Here is a 22,363-nt window from a genome sequence, read left to right on the forward strand (position 1 = left end):
TTTGTTTTAATAGTGCAGAAAGATTTATTTTGAGAAGACAACATTGTAAAATCATTTGACCTCATTAAATTCGAAACTTAACTTGCATTAAGTATCTTTTATATCAATTTAATCAGTTTAATAATTGGCTACAATCTGATTAAAAATGTTATCTGATGACATGCTTGTAAAACTTGGTGTAATACTAACTTCAAGGACCCCAAAGGTTTATACGAAAAGTATAAGAGTGGTACGGAAATATCAAAGGGCGATTATGATAAAGATCTAAAGTTCAAAGGGTAATATAGTTTTCATGGAGTCTAAGTTTATTTTATATCTATATACTATATATAATAGATGAGTGACTTTAAATAATTTATAATATAGCTAACAAATGGTGCAACTTTAAACCATGATAAAGAAGGGTAAAATGGACTTTCAAGTATAAATTGCACACGCTCATTAAATATATTTATAATTTTTACACTCAACATTTATTAAATGAAAGAATACTTACAATTTTGTCCTCTCATTTTTAGCCATTTATTATTACTATTTATTTTAATTTTAAACAAAATTCCCACCCACGATTTTTAAACCGACATAACTTTTTCATACGCTAATATTTTTTAAAAAATGTTGCACAAAAAAATGAGCATTTTATTCTCTTTAATTTTAGCATGATATTGTTGGTGTTTTTTTTTTCAATTAAAAAAAACTAATATGTTACGTATGGGTGTTCAAGACCAGTTTGGATGGTTGAAGTTAAACATTAGAGCCAAGCTGTTACTAATGATTATTTATCATCAAAAATAGAAACAAAACCGTTGAAAATTGAAACCGAGCGTTAAAGGAAAAAACAACTGTGAATGTAACATCCAACTTTTTGTTAAATAATAAATGACGGAAAGTTTTGTTATTAACTGTGTGTCGTTAAGTTAGTCGTGTGTTAAATGTTTGGATAAGGGTTTGAAATGGGAATGGAGAGTGGGTGGTGGGACCCATACCCCACTATATAAACCCAATCCACCCACCAATTCACCATTTTTTGTTCTCCCTCCCCACACACTAAAAACACACACACACTTCTTCTCTCAAACACCCGGATCCAAATCCGAGTTAAAGAAGGGTGGAATCTCGTGTTTAACATCTTCAAGCAACAAGAATGACGTCCAGATCAACGTATTGTCCGGATCTGAACTCGAACCCGAAGCAAAAGGTAGGTTTCGGTTTAAATGGTTAAGTTTTATGGTTAGAATCGTCATGCAAACAGATATAATGATAGATCGGGTTGTAAGATGTAAGAAAAATATAAACTTGGTAAGTTATAACCTCTTAGGTACACTCTAAGATGAAAAGGTGGCGTGGACTATGAGAGATATGGGTTCAGGATCAGGTGCATGGGGTCAGAATGTGTCGAAAGTTGGGAAAGAGTAAAAATCAGGTCCTTAGGAAGAGCCATGAAGTAAAATGGCTTTAACATAGTAAAAGCGAAGAAAGGAAGGCATTTCGCTTCGCTCAGCCTTGAGAAGCGAAATAGGCATTTCACTTCGCTCAACCATGCGAAGCGAAACGCTCCCATGCGAAGCGAAACAGTTTCATGCGAAGCGAAATTCTTTCATGCGAAATTTTATAAATTTCATTTTCTGATGCATTTTTGTTTCTTCCATGCGAAGCGAAACGCTCCCATGCGAAGCGAAACAGTTTCATGCGAAGCGAAACGCTCCCATGCGAAATTTTATAAATTTCATTTTCTGATGCATTTTTGTTAAAGGACTGTTAATGAAAATAATTTTTTTTCCGAGCTGACCTGTCAGCTCAACCCAAGCCAAGGGCTCTGCCCCTTGGACCCTGCTAGGGGCTGCCGCCTCTAGACCCCGCTACCAGGGGCGCTGCCTCCGGACCCTCGTTAATTGAGGGTGTTATTGACTTAGATATAAGAGGTAGTAGTAATGGATATTTGACACTCGTAATGCGTTATACAGTTAGTCGTGCACAGCTAAAGAAGGGCATTACTATTAACGGCGAGAGAAACCGACTTCAGGTGAGTTTCTAGCCCCTTTATCCGTTATGTTTCTGAGGCTGTGTGCATACTCCTTTGTGATAGTTGTAATACGCTTAACTTAAGTGGTAAGTGTATGATATGTGTATGTTATATGTATGACTAAGTATTGAATGTTATTATGGAATGTTTATACGAATGAATATGTACGTATACGTATATATATGACCAGAAGATAAGTAAAGCATGCATGAATGGAAATGAATATATGATCGAGTGACATGACAGGTATAGTTAGTGGAGATAAAGCGACCAGACCCTGATAATATCTGAGACAGAAGGGACCAGACCCTGATAATATCTGAGACAGAAGGGACCAGACCCTGATAATATCTGAGACAGAAGGGACCAGACCCTTATAGTATCTGAGACAGAAGGGACCAGACCCTAATAATATTTGTGATGGTAGAGATAGAATAGCCTATGGTAAATTACAAGGCTTTATGAAAGAAAATATGAAAGCGTGTGTGCATGTATATAAAGTTTTTATGAAAGAAGTAAGAATAAATAAGGTATGAATACGTATCTTCGGATGCGTATGAGTAAGGATACGAATGTATTGTATGTTAAATGATTAACTAGAACTCACTCAGCGTAGCTGACTTTTAGTATGCACGCAGGCAAATAGGTTGAGGCAGCTGGCTTAAGGAGAGACACAGGGCATGGACTGAAGAGACTGACATCCATGAAGAAGTGTTATGACTGTTTTAATTAATTACTTATGAAAAGACAAATTGTATGTTAAGACAAGAATGAATGTTTTGTAATGTGATGTATGAAGTTTTAAATTATTCCGCGAAAGTTTTAATTAACTCTGATTTTAGAACTGTGTTTATGAGTAAATCCAACACCAAAGTAGGGTTACCGGGAACGGGGCCTTACAGTGAACCCAGCTGATGGCCGATTTAAATTGTTGTAAAGTTTACTACCGAACCATGAACTCCCATAATTGTGACGTGATTACCAGGGTTTATGTTCAAACACCCGTCGTATCGCACGGGCACCCGTCTAGTTTATCTTAATGTTTAACATAAAAGATTATATATTTAATATTACATTTATAATTAAAGGTGTCTTTATGTGAGTAGAAATAAGATTTGGGTATTATTTAAACCCATGACCCACCACTAGTTTTCGTATTAGTTTGTATTTCATTCTCGTTGATTATTAATAAAAAGAGTTGCATAAGGTTTATCCAAATAAGGTTTGGTTTCTTGATTAACTTGATCGAATAAGTTTAACAATACTGTTATGTTTTTAGCTAGAGACCTGTGAGTGTGTTCGAATAACCATCCAGAGACACGTGAGTGGACGGTTAGAGATCTTTGGTTTCCTCTGACCCGGAACTAGAAGACCGCTTCTAAACACCACCTCTAGACTTAACTTCTAAGTGCGTGCGCTTGCAAGAGTGAGTCAAGGATGCATCACACATTTAGGGTTCCCACTGGTTCATTTGTCTTAAGGAAACAATGTTTAAGAAGTGCTCTTCCTTCTATACCACTCTAATTCTTGCTACTTCTATGTGAGACAGGTTCTCATTCGTTTCCAGTTTTTTCATATTCAACCTCATATACGACCGCCACAGTCAGTACAAGGGAAAACGAGACCAATCGAACCCAGTGGCTGTGAAGAGGAGATAGAGGGAGGTAGCTAGAGTCGATCGAATGACATGCACCAAATTAGTACATGTGGACGTATTTTTCTAGTAGTACTTGGTTTTGGCTTACCAGTTTACCCTAGGAACACTGGATCTACCGAATTAAGTTAGTATCCTAGTTATTTTGTGTAAACGCATTTCACGTATTTAATTCAATTTTTTTTTCTATTTAAGTTATTTACGAATTATTTGGAAAAAAGGCTAAAGCAAGTTGTAGCCCTTCATTTTTTATCTTCTTTCTCGACCAATCAATGCAATCGACTTTTATAGAAATAATGACATATAACAACAACTGATGGGTAAGGACATTTAACCACATTATCACACGATAAATATTATAAAAATAAATAAATAAATGCGTGTACATGTTACACTTTCAACAAGTTAATATTTTATACAATCCTTATAAAAAGATTGAGATAAATCATGTAATGGGTTAAACAGATTCAGCGATCATACTGGGTTGATGTAAATAACAGATTATTAGCAAATTGAGTTTAAGTAAAAAAGAGTGTTTTTGACGGTATGATTGATTAAGGTCATAATTGAGTTTTGACTAAAATGGACTCGAATTGAAATTGGTAGCGTTGACGATTGAAGGCTGAAGGTGGTGAGGAAGGTGGGTGGCGGCGGCAACGATATGATAAACAATGGTCGTTGATGGTGTTGACCCATTTTAAATAAACAAGTTTAATAAGAACCACTCTTTGTATAATTTAAGTACACTTACGATGTTTTGTTGTATAATTTAAATAGACCCAAAAAAATTATATGAAATTTCTGCCCATTCAACTAACTCTTTGAAAATAGGAATTGTTTCCACCCTAGTTTATATCGAAAAATAAGATTGCCTTCCAGATATTAATTCCATTATTGCTTTCAATATTTTTTGTAAAATGACAACATAAATACAGCCACTAGACCTTAGGATCCAAAACTTTGTCAATGTTATCGTACCAGAAGGCTAACCACTTAACCACCATCTGATAATGTGTTAGGACTCTAAATAGGATTTATAAACCGATATTTTTTAATAAAATAATGTGTAGACAAAGATAAAGATGCCAAATTTAATCAAAGGACATTAATGTGATGGTTAGTTTTACCTGCCCTAAGAGCATTCTCATCCCACCCCTTATCTATAAACCAAAAATTACACTAAAACTCACTTTATTTTCTCTCTTCATTTCAATTAAATAATACTTTTTATACCTTTTATCATTATTTTTTCTCTTTCCTTCACTCACAACTACTTTCAACATATATTAAAAAATTATAGGGGATGAACAGTAACTTTTCAAATATACAGAAAAATCACTACTTTTTCTAAAATATAAAAACTCTTCACTCACAACACCCTAAATCACTCTCTAAATTATAAAAACACCCCTCACATAATATGAGGGGTTGGATGAGAATGCTCTAAGCAAATACATACTCCACCCCTAATAAAACTGAAAAAAAAAATAAAGAAAAAGAAAAAGGATGTAGTCACAATGTCACATGATCGGATGGCCTTCCATAAAACTTAGGTTTATCTTCATCTATCCGAATGGTTCACTATTGTGTGGCTATCATGCAAGTATTATCATGAACCATAGGCATCCATCGGCCACAATTGCACGACCACTTATAACTTATCTACTAGATTGATTTTGGCCCCTTTGATGCAAATTGCCAACCTCCTCAAACCATTATATATCCACCACTCAATATTTGGTTTCAAACCCAAACAGTAAGATGGCTTCACTTACCTCAACCACCATGGCCACTGCTGCCGTCCCAACCCAAGCCACCATGGTGGCCCCGTTCACCGGGCTCAGGTCCACCGCCAACTTCCCATGCACCAAGAAGGCGGAAAATGACTTCTCTTCCCTCCCAAGCAACGGTGGAAGAGTGCAATGCATGCAAGTGTGGCCTCCACTCGGAAAGAAGAAATATGAAACTCTTTCATATCTTCCACCTCTAACCCCGATCCAATTGGCGAAAGAAGTTGATTACCTTCTCCGCAACAAGTGGGTTCCTTGTTTGGAATTCGAGTTGGAACACGGGTACGTCTACCGTGAGAACCACAGATCACCTGGGTACTATGACGGCAGATACTGGACCATGTGGAAGTTGCCCATGTTTGGGTGCACCGACTCCGCCCAGGTGTTGAAGGAGGTACAGGAGTGCGTGAAGGAGTACCCACAAGCATGGGTTCGTATCATTGGATTCGACAACGTCCGTCAAGTGCAATGTATCAGTTTCATCGCACACAAGCCATATGAACAATAAGCAATAAATTAATATATGTACTTTTTTTGTATTAGCATCACAGCTTGTGTTGTGATGTTTCTAAATTTATGTTATTGTATCTGTACTTGAATTTGTAAAACATGTTTCGTAATTATATTTGATTTTTTTTCTGCATTTCTTTGATTTAAATAATCGGAGTTGGAAAATTAGAATATAATGAATGGAAATTAATTTTATGAAATTATTATTATTAGACTTTTCATATGTATGAGTTGCTTAATGAACTTGATTAGTTTTATTAGAGTTTATGACTCTAATTAATTTCTAATTAAGAGAGATTCTTCATCATCCATGACTCTTATATATATTGTAGGCTATGAGTCTCATTTGATGGTGCTAGTAAAACTATAAGTTTGAAAATACAAGGAAAAATACATGAAAAGTTCTTGGTGAAAAAAAAAGTTTTGAAGACTCATGTGTTGGGATCCTATAGAGATGAATTTTTCTATTTGATTCATCTATCTTTTTTATTATATTTTTTTCAAAAGTTTGAACACTACAATTTATCTGATCTAACCTCGTCCGTGTGGACATCTCCGACAGTACTAACTGCTTCGGCATGCATTGTCTTATGTAGATGCAAATCTGTTTTAAGGGAAACATGTTGAACATATGCCTCAGTCTCAACCATCAACTTTTGTTTGTTTATTGTTGCAGCCAAGAGACTACTAGAAGACATTGTTGTGGCAAAAGTTGGACAATCTACCTTTATGTAAGTTCTTATCAAGGAGATTACAAGATGATTTTGCTGAAAAATAAGTTGAAGACTTTATCATTTGAAGAGTTTGGTTGAAATCATTTAACTTAATTGCTATATTCTTTCATTATTTATTTTAGTTTATATTGCGATATATGTAATACTTACTTTTTCATGTTAATAACGAGCGTATCGTTATTATTTGTATTAATTTTAATATAAAAAGTGTCTCATATTCCCACATATGTTTTCTTTATTATTTTCCTTGGAAATGTGTAGAAAAGTTAAAAAAATATTTACCTTTTTGTCGTAAGTATGTTGCAAAGATGACATTTCGCCGCAAAAATGTTGTAAATCAAGAACACAAATGAATAAGAAAACTAATATTTGATGGAAATGTAAAAAGGAAATTAAATAAAAACAAATAATAACATAATATCATTTAAAACAAGAAAATAATAATTGTGTTGATACTTTTAATTGCAATAATAATAGTTAGTAACAGATTAATTTGTTACAACTTATGACGGGTTTTGTTAAAGGTACTGGTGCGAATGTATTTGTTACTTTTTATATCAAAAAGTTAATTTAGTCTTTGCATCAATTAAACCTAATCGGCAACAAAAATAAGCAACTAACACGATTAACTAAACATATCTAGAGTTAAAAGTTAGTTTTAATTATAATAAGTTAAATAAAAAGAATTAAAAATATAATTAAACGTATTTAAAAGATATAAAGAAAAAAAAGACTTAGTAAAGTGATAATTTTATTTAAATTTAGGTTTAGAAATTCATTTAAATAAAATTTATTATTAAACTTCAGCGACGCCTGATAACTCTATTAAAGTTGAGGGGTGAAAATATAAATCGTTTTAAGAAAATGAATTATCAAAGTTCAATGGTATATAATAACCAAATTATTATTGTTGAAAATATGCGTAGAAAATCATAGGTTTTCTAGTAGTGTAAAAAGAACACAAATTTAAAGTTGGGCCAGAGAGTTTTCTCATAAGTGATGTGTGTTCTACAGAGGATGAACTCATATACTTAAGAAGTGAAGATTATTAAGTGATAGAACGTCAATGATTCAAATTAACGTTAGAAAGAAAAAAAAAACTTTTTAATATTAAAGTCGAAACAGGATCATCATGAGATCATCCCCACCCCAACCCTAGATAAAACCAAAACACTACAAACCAAAACAAAAATAAAGCATGACCTTCCATACAACTTTGGTTCATCTTTATCTATCTAATGGTTCACTGTTGTGTGGCCATTATGCATGTATTATCATGAACCATAGGAATCCATCGGTCACCATGATTTTGTAGCTTAACTTGATTATTGTTTCCCGACCATCCATGGGTTTCTTTGATTTGGAACAATAACTCTTTTAAGAGGTAGAAGAGAGAATCAATTAATTAATTCATAAAATTTAAGATAGTAAAAGATAATTACCACACTTATAAGAAAAGTGAAAGAAAAACAAATTCAAACCAGTTTCTCACAGGACCTAAACCGGATTCTCTGAATCCGGTCCGGTACTTCTCTAACGAATCAGATCGAATTTAAAACAAGACTCGGATCAGATCACAACCCGATTTTTTTTAACCTCTAGTTACCAGTTGCAACCACGGAATAACAGCCCAAATAGTGACTTTTTAAAGCCACGAAGCAAAGTACAACCTAAATAGCAATGCTCACAATGCAACCATGACACAAAACTACTTGAGACACTAGCGATGAATATACCGCAGTGTTGCAAATATGTCGTATAGTCAGAATCCCTCAGATAAACACTGGTGGCTAGAAAATAGAAACATGTTATAGTGTCGCAAATTTGCAACACAACGCGAAACACCACTAGATTGCTATGTACTGCATCGCAATAGTTACTAAAAGTCATATTCAGTAGTGAACATGAACACCATTAGATTTAATTTGGGAACATTAAAATTTAGTGGGATCTATTGAAAAAAAAAAAGAAACAAACAGGAAAGTCTAGTAGTCACTTCATCTTTATCTATCCAGCTATCCTAATGGTTCACTCTTGGGTGGCCATTATGCATGTATTATCATGAATCATAGGCGCCCATCGGTCATACTGGCACCACCACATGTCTCACGGATTGATTTTGCCTCTTGAATGCAAATCCCCTTTACTCGCCATATATACCAGTATATATGGGCACCTATAAATCAAACAACCAAAGCAACTCAGTTAGTTTCAAACCTAAACAGTAAAATGGCTTCCCTTTCCTCAGCCACCATGACCACTGCAGCCGTCCCAACCCAAGCCACCATGGTGGCCCCGTTCACCGGGCTCAGGTCCACCGCCAACTTCCCATGCACCAAGAAGGCGGAAAACGACTTCTCTTCCCTCCCTAGCAACGGTGGAAGAGTGCAATGCATGCAAGTGTGGCCTCCACTTGGAAAGAAGAAATACGAGACTCTTTCATACCTTCCACCTCTAACCCCGATCCAATTGGCGAAAGAAGTTGATTACCTTCTCCGCAACAAGTGGGTTCCTTGTTTGGAATTTGAGTTGGAGCACGGGTACGTCTATCGTGAGAACCACAGATCACCTGGGTACTATGACGGCAGATACTGGACCATGTGGAAGTTGCCCATGTTTGGGTGCACTGACTCCGCCCAGGTGTTGAAGGAGGTACAGGAGTGCGTGAAGGAGTACCCACAAGCATGGGTCCGTATCATTGGATTCGACAACGTCCGTCAAGTTCAATGTATCAGTTTCATCGCGCACAAGCCATATGAAAAATAAGCAAGAAATATATGCACTTTTTTGTATTAGCATCACAACTTGTGTAGTGATGTATGATTTCTAAATTTATGGTATTGTATCTGTGCTTGAATTTGTAAAACATGTTCGTAATTATACTTGATTTTTTTCTGCATTTCTTTGATTTGAAATCATCTGAATTTGTAAAACATGTTTCGTAATTATATTTGATTTTTTTTTCTGCATTTCTAAAATTGTGGTGGTTTGGAGGTGACGACAACAATAGTGCTGCTTGATTGAGTGTGGCGGTTTGGCCAAGGCAGCGACGGTAGTAGTGGTGGTCAGGGCGTGGTTTTGGAGAAAGTAGGATAGAAGAGTAATGAAATGAAAAAAAAAAAGCAGAAGGTGCGAGGGAATGGTTTTTGATTGAATGAGATTATTTGTGTAATCGTTTATTCCATTCCATTGACTAACCAAACACCAATTCTTTCTTTACCTCACAATAGTCCATTCCATTCCACTTGTCATTCTTGCACACCAACACTACCTCATGGTTTATTGTTATATTGCTATCATGTGTAATTTGAATAAGTTTTCTTTGTAATCAACTATCTTTAATATGTTTTATATATAGTTGATTAATAATAATATTAATAATGTCTTATGAAATTTTTATTATTCTATATGGTATCTGTAATATTCGTTAATTTTCAAACCCGAAAACCCGTTTTGATCTTTAATGAAATTGGTTTTTTATTTATCATTTCATTGTTGATATTGTATGTTGCTGAGAACTCATGATTTGATCATTAATCGAGCAATTACGGGGTTTAGTCTATAATTACAGTCAATAATGAATGATTGGGGTACGCTGTGTGTTTGTGTGTGTTTTAAGAGTGAAATCGGGCAGAGTAACGAGAGGATGTGCAATAAAATACCAGATCGATTCATTAGAAATAAGATTACAGGACTATATATAGGACTCGACTCATTCACTAAACATGCTTAGCAAATGAGTCACTTTTGCACGAGAACGGTTGTTTGATCTTTTGTGCTCATAAACAACACCCATGAATATCTCGATTAGTCTTCAGTGACCACCAAACAATACAAATCTCCCCAATACTCGCATGATTAATTGGACCAAATAAATCCATGTGACGATGTTCCATTGGAGTATTGGTTGAGTTGATCTGCTTCAATGGATGCGATTTCTTCTTCGGTTTACCTTTTTTGCACAAGACACAACGATCGGTCATATGAAAATGCTTCAATGATACACCGTCCACCAAATCATTTGAAGTTAAGTGATTAATCTTTCTATGGTGAATGCGACCAATCTTTTTCTGCCATAGGATTGACTCTTTCTTTGTTGCTTTTGAAATGAAACAAGTAGCAGTTGAAGAAGATGCTGTTGTGGAACCCATGTCAAGTATATAAATATCATTTGATCGAAGTGATCTCATGATAGCCATCTCCTCAGGAATTACAAACCCAGGTTTTAAGATCACACATTCTTTATCTGTGAGTAAAGTAGTATACTTTTTGTCACAAATATGTGAAACACTTAACACATTATGATCAACTTTATCACAGAAATTCACTTTCTCAAACGTGATCTTCCCATTGGACACTTGAGCTTCTTTGGTTATTAGTCTACCATGATTGCCCGCAAATGCAACATAACCTTTTTGAATATCTTTAAAATTTAAAGAAGATTAAGGTTAGTAGTAATATGACGAGAACATCCAGTATCTACAATCAACTTACCACCTGAGATAGTCTTGGATGAATTCTGCATGCAAAGGTAGATGATTAGTTTGAATAGGTAACCCAAGCCTCAGTCTTGGGTTGAACCTCATTTTTCTTTTGAGATAAGAACACTTTAAGCTTCCATGTTGGCAACTCCCCAACAGAAACCTTCTCATCCTTAACCTTATTCTTTAATGCATGTTGATGAAACTTCTAGAATTGTCTAAAACTCAAAGTTTCCTTCAACCTTTTAGTCAATTTAATCTCAACAGGAGCTACATCAAACTTGACATTTTCCTTTAACTCATTGTTAACCCCAACAGCCTTCTTAGGGTTAATCGTTTTAACTAATTTCTTTTTCACATCAACCTTGTCTTGTATGTTGCATTTTCAAAATAATTTTAACCACATGACCTTTGTCCTTAGTTAAAGGTTTTTCAATCTTTCTTATCGTAGATCCACAAAACTTGGCAACATGACCTCTTTCACCATAAGAGAAATAAATTCTCCTTTCAACAAACATTTATGGTGAATAAGATCTACCATATGAATCATTAGGTTGAAAAGTCACAATCTTCACATGAGACCGAACCAGCTTATCCTCTTGTTTTTCTTTATAAAAATCCAAGTTAGAACACTCAGAAAACTTTTGAGCATATCTAACATAGAAGATTTTACAAACTGAATAGGTTTAAGTAAATTGGTTGAGATTTATTTTGGGGTTTTGGCTTTAGTTTCTTGATTTCCCCACAAGAAATCTCAGTCTCATTCATAAGAGGTTTTCCACAATCAAACTATTTCAACACATTCCGGTTTAACCGAACTCAAAGGAAATACAATATCAGAAAAAAGCTGATTAACTCCCTTCATTTTATAAACCCTCTAGTTCTTCTTTTCACCAACTGGATTAACAAATTTTCTTAAATCTTCATATGAGACCACTTCTTCTCAGATGATATGGGTGTAACTAAGGATGATGTGTTACCAATTTTAGATTTTTCATTCCTTTTTAGTTCACAAAGAATATGATTATCAAGTGGAATACTTTCATTTTTGTGAACCACATTTGGTTCAAATACATCCTCTATGATAACATCATCATCAGTTTGAGAAAATACTAGATTAATCTTGAAGTGAGAATTTGGAGCAAAAGTTTTCTCATTTTTCTCAACATGCTTTACTTTATCAACTTTCTTCTCATTTGTGGATGTTACCTTACTAACAGATACAGATGGATCAAATCATTGAAAGTTCCTCCTTATTTGTTTAATTTTTGTTTGAACTCCACGTCCTCACTCTAAAGCTTATGAACCTTGGCTTTATTTTTGAGTAATTCCTCAAACTGAATTCTTATTACTTCTTACTTATTAGAGATCTCAATTCTAAATTCATGGTTACTCTCGGTTAAAGTATCAAGTTTATTTTTATAATCTTTCTTATTTTCAAGCATTACCCGATAATTATTTTCGATCATAACAAGATCGATAAGTAAAGTTTTATTGTGAGCATGAATCTTTTCAACTTTAGCCAAAGACTCATCACAAAGAACACGCATAGTCACATCCGAATCATCCGAAGTATCACTATCTGATGGACTTGTGCTAATAGAATCAGAGGATGAAATAGAGGAGTTAGAACTAACCTCTTCAATCTTGGCCATACAAGCAAACGTTTCCTTCTTATCTTCACATGAAATTTCTGAATCAGAATTAGATTCCTCAGCTTCCACTTGCTTATTCTTCAAATCATCAATCACACTTTCATATCTCTTAGTAATCACAACCAAATTAGCTTGTTATCGCTCACTTGAGGATTCACCCAACAATCTTCTTGACAAGTCTATACCCCTCTTGCACCACCATGGCCTTTGATTCAATATGTTTAGGCCACTCCAAGGGTTTCTTAGGCATCTTCTTTGACTCATTGTTGTTATACTTCTTTGTTGAGTTTCTATCTTGAGTCTTGTTGCTCGGAGAATACCCTCGCCTTGGTTTATCACATTCTTCAGCAAAATGACCAAACTTATCATAGTCTAACACCTGACTTTCATCTTATCAAACCCAATTCTTTTACTCATGGTTGGGAGATCATTTCCAGTCCTTTGCGTATTCTTTTTGATCTTCCTGACAATCATTTCCATATTCCATTTCAAGTCCATCAATTCCAAATCACTTGGATTGATTTGGTCATAGTCCTCGTCAGTTAAGTCACAATTAGCAACTTTACTGCCCACCAATTGTTCATAAGAAGACATGGATGCTCCCATAAAATCAAAATGTTGTTCTACCTCCTTCATGTTTACATTTGGTGGAGATGGAGGAGGAATTGAGATTGAACTTGCGGGACTTGAGCTTGAGACGAATTGTGGCTCAGAAAATGCTTCTGGTGGAGGAACAACATGATCAGCTTGAGTGTAAAAGGTAGTGATTGGAGTAGATGAGTTCTTACTAATTGGATTAGCACCACCATATAAGGAAGGATCTTGATTGGACTTAGATGAAATTAAGCAATTTAACTCATACTCTCTTTTCTCCAAATTTTTAACAAAATCCATGCATTTAAGAGTTGGATCTTTGAAATAACCATTTTCAGTCAAAACTAGCACATAAGTTGAGTAAGAACTTGGAAGATCATCTTTCAATGTATCAATCCTATCAGCTTCATCTCGGTGTAACTCAAACCAATTCAACTCAACTAGCAAGTGACAATACCTTGTCAATAGTTCACCAATAGTCTTGTTTGGCATGATGTTGAAGTTCTTATACTGAAACTTTAGCATAGACTTCTTGCTTTTGACTGTTTCCCAAACTCCTAGCATGCAAAGCAGCATACAAAGATGCTGTGCTTGTAATATGGCTGAATTGATGAAAGATGTTTTCAGGTAAAGCCATGGTCAATGTGGAGTATATCTTTACTTCAAGATCATACTTCTTCTTTTCAATTGCAGTCATCACATTAGGACTCTTTGAAACTTTACTGATACCATCAACATCTAAAGTTGGTATCACTTACTTGTTATCCAACAAGGTTAAACAATCTGGATCAATCACGCCCAGATGAGATTTGATCTTTGACTCCATCTTTGAAAATCATCTAGAATATTCAACTTAGAAGTTTTTGCATGAGAACCGATCTCATTGTTAAGCTCTAATACCACTTGAGAACTCATGATTTGATCATTAATCGAGAAATTACAAGATCTAGTCTATGATTATGGTCAATAATGAATGATTAGGGCACAATGCGTGTATGTGTATGTTTTGAGAGTGAATTCGGGCATAGTAACGAGAGGATGTTCAATAAAATACCAAATCGATTCATTAGAAATAAATTTACATATATAGGACTCGACTCATTCGCTAAACATGCTTAGCGAATGAGTTACTTTCACTACGCCATTCGCTAACCAATACTTAGCGAGTGGTCTTATACCTTAACTGTCTATACGCTAACAAGCTCTAGCGTATCAGCAAACCAAAACTGGTCCATTCGCTAGACAGACCTAGTGAATGACCTTACATAAATAGCAAAACTAGTCTTTAGACTTATATACAATAACCAAACCAATAAACAAAGACCGAGACAACAAATTATGTATCAACAGTTGCCTCTGCAAGTTCGTGATTATTTTTATACACTTTATTTCTTATCACCTTTGTAGTATTGCATACACATTTAAAACGTCCATAATCATGACCATTTATTTATGAACTTTTCCCACGCAAATCATTTGAATTTTTCTTGGATTATTATTATTTTTACTACTACTACTACTACTACTACTACTACTACTACTACTACTACTACTACTACTACTACTATAGTAAAACCTTTATAAATTAATAATATTGGTACCGAGATATTTTATTAATTTAGAGAGATATTATTATATCGATAAATTAATAATTTATTAATTTAAAGAGATTTTACGTGTGATCTTTAAATTTGCAAATGTAATGTGCATTCACAAATTAATTGAATTTTTCAAGTCCATTGTTTTTGAATAATTAAAAAGTTAGTTCATGGTACTAAAAAATGAATTACAAAAACAAGTGTTAAGGCAATAACTCTTCATAATATGAGAAGACACTGCCTAGTTCTTAAGTGCAATGAGGAGATTTAAAGATGAACTAAAGATAGATTTGAAGTTCAACAAAAGACAGGCGACTATAAATTCATTTTTTACTAAACAATACTAGAATTTGGAATCTTTTAGTAGTTATTAATTTATAGTTTCGTTGGGACCAATATATATACACTGGGATTTCAAAAAAGTTATTATCTTATTATTTTATCGATTGAGGTCCAATTTTGCACTGGTCCCAAGCTGGGACTGGATAAATTATTAATTTTATTGATGTTATTAATTTATCGATTATTAATTTATAGATTTTTTTACTGTACTACCATCTTTTCATATGTTATATTTAACTAATAAAAAACAATGAATGCTTTAATTATTTTTTTTAAAATTGATTGAAAGATTTAAACACACCGAAAACCCTTTAAACCATTTTAATTTTTGTTTTTATTTATATTAAATATGATTAAAATTCCATATATTCTATAAATATAAAAACTCTACAATTTTGCTATAAAAGGAGGACTAATCCTCCATTATTTTCACATCTCAATACACTCTTTTCTAATGCTTGAGAGCACTAACAATATAGAACTCAATATAGATTTGAAGTTCAACAAAAGACAAGCGATTATAAATTCATTTTTTATTAAACAATCTTAGAATTTGGAATCTTTTAGTAGTTATTTATAGTTTCGTTGGGAACAATATATACACACTGGGATTTCAAAAAAGTGATTATCTTATTATTTTATCGATTGAGGTCCAATTTTGCACTGGTCCCAAGCAGGGACTGGAAAAATTATTAATTTTATTGAGTTGTTAATTTATCGATTATTAATTTATAGATTTTTTTACTGTACTACCATCTTTTCATATGTTATATTTAACTAATAAAAAACAATGAATGGTTTAATTATTTTTTTAAAATTGATGAAATAGTTAAACACACCGAAAATCCCTTTAAACCATTTTAATTTTTATTTTTATTTATATTAAACATGATTAAATTCCATATATTCTATAAGTATAAAAACTCTACAATTTTGCTATAAAAGGAGGACTAATCTTCCATTATTTTCACATCTCAATACACTCTTTTCTAATGCTTGAGAGCACTAACAAGTAAGTTTATGATTTCATGCATTTTGTAGCTTTTGTTTTGATTTTACTTTGAATATGCATACTTGTTCATTAGTTGTTGTTCAAGATCATGGTACATTTATCATAATAATCTTATATTTGGGTATTAAGAATCATAATGATCATGGATATCCAAGATAAACACTTTGATTTTCTAAATATTGGATCAAACCTAGTTATTTTGCAAGAATAAGCATAAATATTTATTTAAATCTTATGATCCGTTGATCGTCATAAACTTATAAATCTTTTCTTTTAAGTATGATGATATATACAATATGGTTTTATTTAAATATTTCTTATAAAAAAACTAATATACTTAATTTCTCTAAATAATTAATTATTGTTTTTTTCCTCTCTTCAACATAAACTCATATTTATAATTTCTTTAAAATAATTCTCGCAAGACCTTTAAGTTATTTAATTAGTAAGTTAATTAATTATGTTAGTCGAATAAAAACGTTTAATCATAAATTGTTTTTAAATCTTGTTATTTAAGCTTATATTAATAGGTTATAATTATTCATCTACAAATCATTCGTTAATTAATAAATATCAAATGATTTATATAAACCTAATTCATTTTTGTTAAACTCATTTTAAATAAAAACTCCCAATTTGTCATAGTTTCCTTTCCATTTAGTCTTGTTGTTAAAATCTAGCATATGTATTTACTTGTTTAGGATAATCCATCATGATTCTCCACCTCATTTGTTCGACTCGTCCAAACTATCATCTCATTTTCAATGTGAATTTTCATAACCCCCTTTTCCACTTTTATATCTTGGGGTGTAGCATGTTCAAGTTTCTTTATCGTTAGTTTTTTTTTGTGATTATTACTTCAAACCGATTCGCATTAATGTCTTGCATGCTAATATTATTCTTTCATATCGTTTATGGCTATCATACGTGTATTATGTGCAATGCGTTTATCGCTTTATGGTTGGTACATCAAACATCGAAATGGGAGGGTCTGACGGGACGTACCTGCGCCACTTGTAATATGTCCCGGTTGAATCAAATGGTGGTTATCATTCCATCGGTTCAGCGACCTTGGTCGGGCGAGTGGGGCGCTATTTCATACTTGTTATCATTTACGTTATGATTGGAATTACTACATGTGGCATGTGAATCGAGCATAGTTTCGTATTATACATATTTAAACTTATGAAATCTCACCAACTTAAATGTGGACAAAATATTATTTTCAACGTGCTACAGGTTGAATCGATGGCGTGCTAAGGACGAAGATCACTGGTCGACTTTATGTAACATCTGATATTTAAATATATTAAATAAAGAAACGTTTATTATTTAATTATGAGTTGCTATTTATTTACGGATAAATAAATAAATCATAAGTTGGGTGGTAGGTTTAGATATAAAAGATGGACTTAGAAAGATATGGACTAAGGGTGTTATGGGCCTAAGGCCCATAGGCTTGGAGTATTTAAACTTCTTAACCAACCCCCCTCCCCACCCAAACCCTGAACCTCATATTTCCATCTTTGTCTCCACACACACATACACTACTTCTTCCATTATGGATCCAGATCTGAATGAGACCTAAGCTCGTTTGAGTCTGATTCCTTTAGCAAACAAGAAAACATACCAAGATTCAGCAGTTGTTCAGGAACCGATTCAAAACCGGTTCGTTTAAGGTATTTTTTTAGTTAAAAGGTCGTGTATTTGAATTCGGATTCCCATAGGATTCGGTAGGATGATAAATTGAACTGTAAGAAGTAGGAAAAACATAAACTTTGTCGTAAACACGTTAAAGGGTGCGATTCGAGTTAATTGGGTAATGCTTGGGTGCGAGAAAGACGGTCAAACAAAGTCGGTTTGACGCGAGATTCATCAGGACAATGAAACGGGTCATAAGGAAACGAAATATAACGAAAATGATTGAAATAAGCCGCTGGAACGAAGAAGTGAGCCCAGCTCAAATCGCAAAGGCGTGAATGCGATTTTGATTCAAGTGAATGCGGTTACGATTCTCGTGATTGTGATTGCGATCCACTTGGGATGCGATTCAAGGGGATGCGACTACGATCCACTTTGGTTGTGATTCAGGGAGTTGTGATTGGGATTAGTCTAGTTAACTCCAATATCTAAGTAGATTGGGTTTACTAAGTTAGATATTAAGACTTGGTTAGAATAGTAGTTAATTAACACATGTACTTGTTACATAGTTAGTCGTGCCCAGTTGAAGAAAGTTGTTACCATAAGCTTTGAGCAAAACAGGATCCAAGTGAGTTTCTAGCCCATATTCTCTGTTTATGTTTTTTGGGGCTGTGTGCATACTCTTATGTGACAAGTTAATACACTTACTTTAACTAGTAAGTGTATGGTATGCGAATGTTGTATGCATATCAAAAGGTTAATAATGTATGATTATATACACATATAGATATATATATATATATAGGAATGCATGTATAGTTGTATGGTCATATGATTGTATGGTTGAGTGGTTCTATGGTTAAAGGGTTGCAGACCCTAATAATATCTGTGAAGGTTAAAGGGTTGCAGACGTTAATAATATCTGCGAATGTTAAAGGGTTGTAAACCCTAATACTATGTACAAAGGTTAAAGGGTTGCAAACCCTAATAATATCTGTGAAGGTTAAAGAGTTGCAGACCCTAATAATATATGCGAAGGTTAAAGGGTTGCATACTCTAATTATATCTGCGAAGGCTAAAGGGTTGCAGACTATAATAATATCTACGAAGGTTAAATGGTTGCAGCCCCTACTAATATCTGTGACGGTTAAAGGGTTGCAGACCTTAATAATATCTGTGAAGGTTATAGGACAAAAGGCTCTTTAAAACATAGAATAATTATGCATGTACTAAATAAGGTAAGCAAAGATAAGAAAGTAAGAAAGTATGTATGTATGTATGTATGTGTGTATGTATGTATGTATGTGTGTGTGTGTGTTTGTATGTATGTATGTATGCATGTATATATGTATGTATGATAAACAGGTTAAGTATGCGAGGTGTATCTCCGGATATGCATGTGTAAGTATGTGAAGGTATGGTATATTGTCTGTTAAACTAGAACTCATTCAATGCGACTGACTTTTAGTATGCGTACAGGCAAATAGAATGAAGCAGCTGGCTTGAGGAGCACACATGGCAGAAGAATAAAGAAGCTGGCATCTGATGAAGGAACTATGATGTTTTGTGATGTTTGAAATTAAAAGCCATGTCTAAATGTTTGTTTAAATTTGCGCTTATGTAGCGAATGGTTGAAGTTTTAATTATCCTGTGAAAGTTTCAATTAACTCTGATATTTGGAATTGTGTTTATGATTAAATCCAACGCAAAGGTAGGGCTGCCGGGTTCGGGGTCTTATACTTTAGGATATATTTAATAAAACTTTATTTGTTATTCGCTGAAATGTTTCTTGTCTTTTTGTTTTTGAACAATTATGTAGTTGCTACCTTATGAAATGGAATAAATATAATTATTATCACTTTAATAGTCTTACGAGCTTATGGGCAATTTGTACGTAACACCGGACGTATTCCGCTTAAAGCCGAGGTGCTACAATATCAAAGTCTTAAGCTTCTTGTCTTTTTTCTTTCCACCCTAGTACGCTTGTACACATACAAATTAGGTTTTCTTTACATTCTCATGCCTAGCCGTCTTCACCTCGCCATAGTTCAAGCCCTCGCTAATTTTCTTTGTTTGTTTAATCATATCTTTGACTATTCTTTGATATGTAATGTCATAGTCGCAACTCCCATCACCATAGCCTAGTTGACATGTCTCTTGTCATGCCACCATTATGGTTGTAGATCTAGTCTGAGCGTTTGATTTTCTATCGCTTCAACTGCGAGCGTTTATATATCTTTCGAGTTTATTGTTATACAGTCACCATGCAAGGGTATATTATTTGGTTAAGTTTCATTTGTAATCCTCATTATCTATATCTATACTTTCTAATAAAATTCTACATGCTTTGCCACATGCCACTCCAATATTAATCCTCATAAATTTTTAGTAATTTATTATTATTCATTTATAAATACATATAAATTTAGTAAAGTTAGCGTAATCTATTTCTAAATTTTCTTGCCTAATTCCTAGTTTAGTAAATTAACATCCGTAATTTAACAACATATATACCAAAATAAAACCCCAATTAAGAAATAATTGCTAACTATCAAACAAATTAAATTTCATTTTTTATAAGTAAATAATCTAAAAATACATTTTTTCTAAACAATTTTCAAAATACAAAAATGTTATTTTCATTATAATTTTATTAGTTTTAATCAAGAAGTTGTAAAACTCATTATTAACACAATAAATAATATGATTTGTAACCTAACTTTAAGAATTTTAATTTTAACTTTCAGTTAAAAAGTACACTGAAAATAAAGATATTTAGATTATTCATTAAGTATTTTATTTTAATTAGTTTATTAACTATCCATGTAGTAATATACTTGGTTCCTGGTAATCTAGTATGTATCATCTAATACTCGTCACAGTCCACTCCCAATATCTTACCTTCTAAGTTTTTACTCTTAAGGGACAAAAACAATACTTTTGAATATACGAAAAGAGGAAGCACCAGCTCCTATCCTCTCACTCTTGACCCTCTTTCTAGCCAACCAATACAATCGAGTTTTCTAGAAATAATATGACCGTGACGCCTCATGGTCCAATGGGTCCTCTTGAGATAAATATCTAACGACACCTCACATGCACACCATTTTATATAAAACTTGAAATATCAAGATATCAATAAAAGTTATGGTTAGAATTTACAGTAGCTAGCACCTCTTCTTTTTCTGTACTTTTGCATAAAATGTAGCTGTAAGTTTTATAAAAGATTAAACGATCTAATGTCGTAAATATTTGAAACATGATAAACATATTTCATTATCGATCGTTTTGCAAATTTGCAAAGCAAACACTCCTTCTACTACCATCTCATTGAACTTCACACAATATAGTGACACATTAATGTAGATGACGGGTTCGTTGTGACGTCATTGTTCATCGTATCCTTCCTTAACAGGTCACTAGAAGGCATATTAGTAATTTAGTACTGACCAGTATGCTTGCGTCTCCACTGTCAAATAGCTGATACAGATCTTTCATGTTGGGCCGTGTGCTAGTGCTTTTGGGCCAGTAACCAATGTCTTAGCTCTTACTCTCTTAGCCATAGCTAGGGACGTCGTCCAAACCATTCGCCGTTTGAACTTACTCGTCGCTCGCTTAAAAACTGCTCGCTCATCTTTTTGCTCGATTGTAAACGAGCCGCTCTCCTCGATTCGGTTGGTAAGCAAGCCAAGCAACGAGCAAAGTCTGCTCGGTTAGGTTCGGCTCGAATATTTTTAATTTATTTTATATATAATTATATAGAAAACAAATATATAAATATATAAACAACACCATAGATCCTATATCTATCTATATGAAAAACAAATAGATACTTATTTGTATCGAAGAGGATTCTTAATCATGTAACGAAGAGGATTCTTATTTGTACAGTTGGTACTTCGAACTTGGAACGAGCATGAAGAAATTAACGATACTTCTTTATCTTTTGAGTGTTCTGCCGGATCGGTCACTCAAGATCTTTGGTCTCTACCCAGACCCGATGAAAAAAATGGGACCACTCCTTATGGACTCGTTGAGAATGATTCTGGTCTAGTTCGTGGTCTATTAGAAGTGGAAGGTGCTCTAGTGGGATCATCACGGACATGCAGTCAGTTTGATAAGGATCGAGTGACATTGCTTATTCGACCAGAACCAAAGAATCCCTTAGATATGATGCAAAAAGGATCTTGTTCTATCATTGATAAGAGATTTCTCTATGGAAAGACGAATCAGAGTTTGAAGAGGGGGAAGGAGAAGGAGCTCTCGACCGGTAACAGATAGAGGAGTATTTATTTAATCATATAGTGGGCTCCTAGAATATGACGCCTT

At 33.8% G+C, this 22,363-nt stretch overlaps 2 pseudogenes; both read left to right on the forward strand.

Annotated features, from left to right (window-relative positions):
- Nucleotides 1–5,407: 5,407 nt before the first annotated feature.
- On the forward strand, nucleotides 5,408–6,110 carry LOC143536566 (ribulose bisphosphate carboxylase small subunit, chloroplastic 1 pseudogene; annotated as a pseudogene).
- Nucleotides 6,111–8,922: 2,812 nt separating this feature from the next.
- LOC143536567 (ribulose bisphosphate carboxylase small subunit, chloroplastic 4 pseudogene) lies at nucleotides 8,923–9,577 on the forward strand (annotated as a pseudogene).
- The last annotated feature ends 12,786 nt before the right edge of the window (nucleotides 9,578–22,363 follow it).

The sequence above is a fragment of the Bidens hawaiensis genome, unplaced genomic scaffold, assembly GCF_021521415.1.
Source record: "Bidens hawaiensis isolate Kalapana, Puna unplaced genomic scaffold, B.hawaiensis_p1.1 tig00010814_1, whole genome shotgun sequence".
NCBI lineage: Eukaryota > Viridiplantae > Streptophyta > Magnoliopsida > Asterales > Asteraceae > Bidens > Bidens hawaiensis.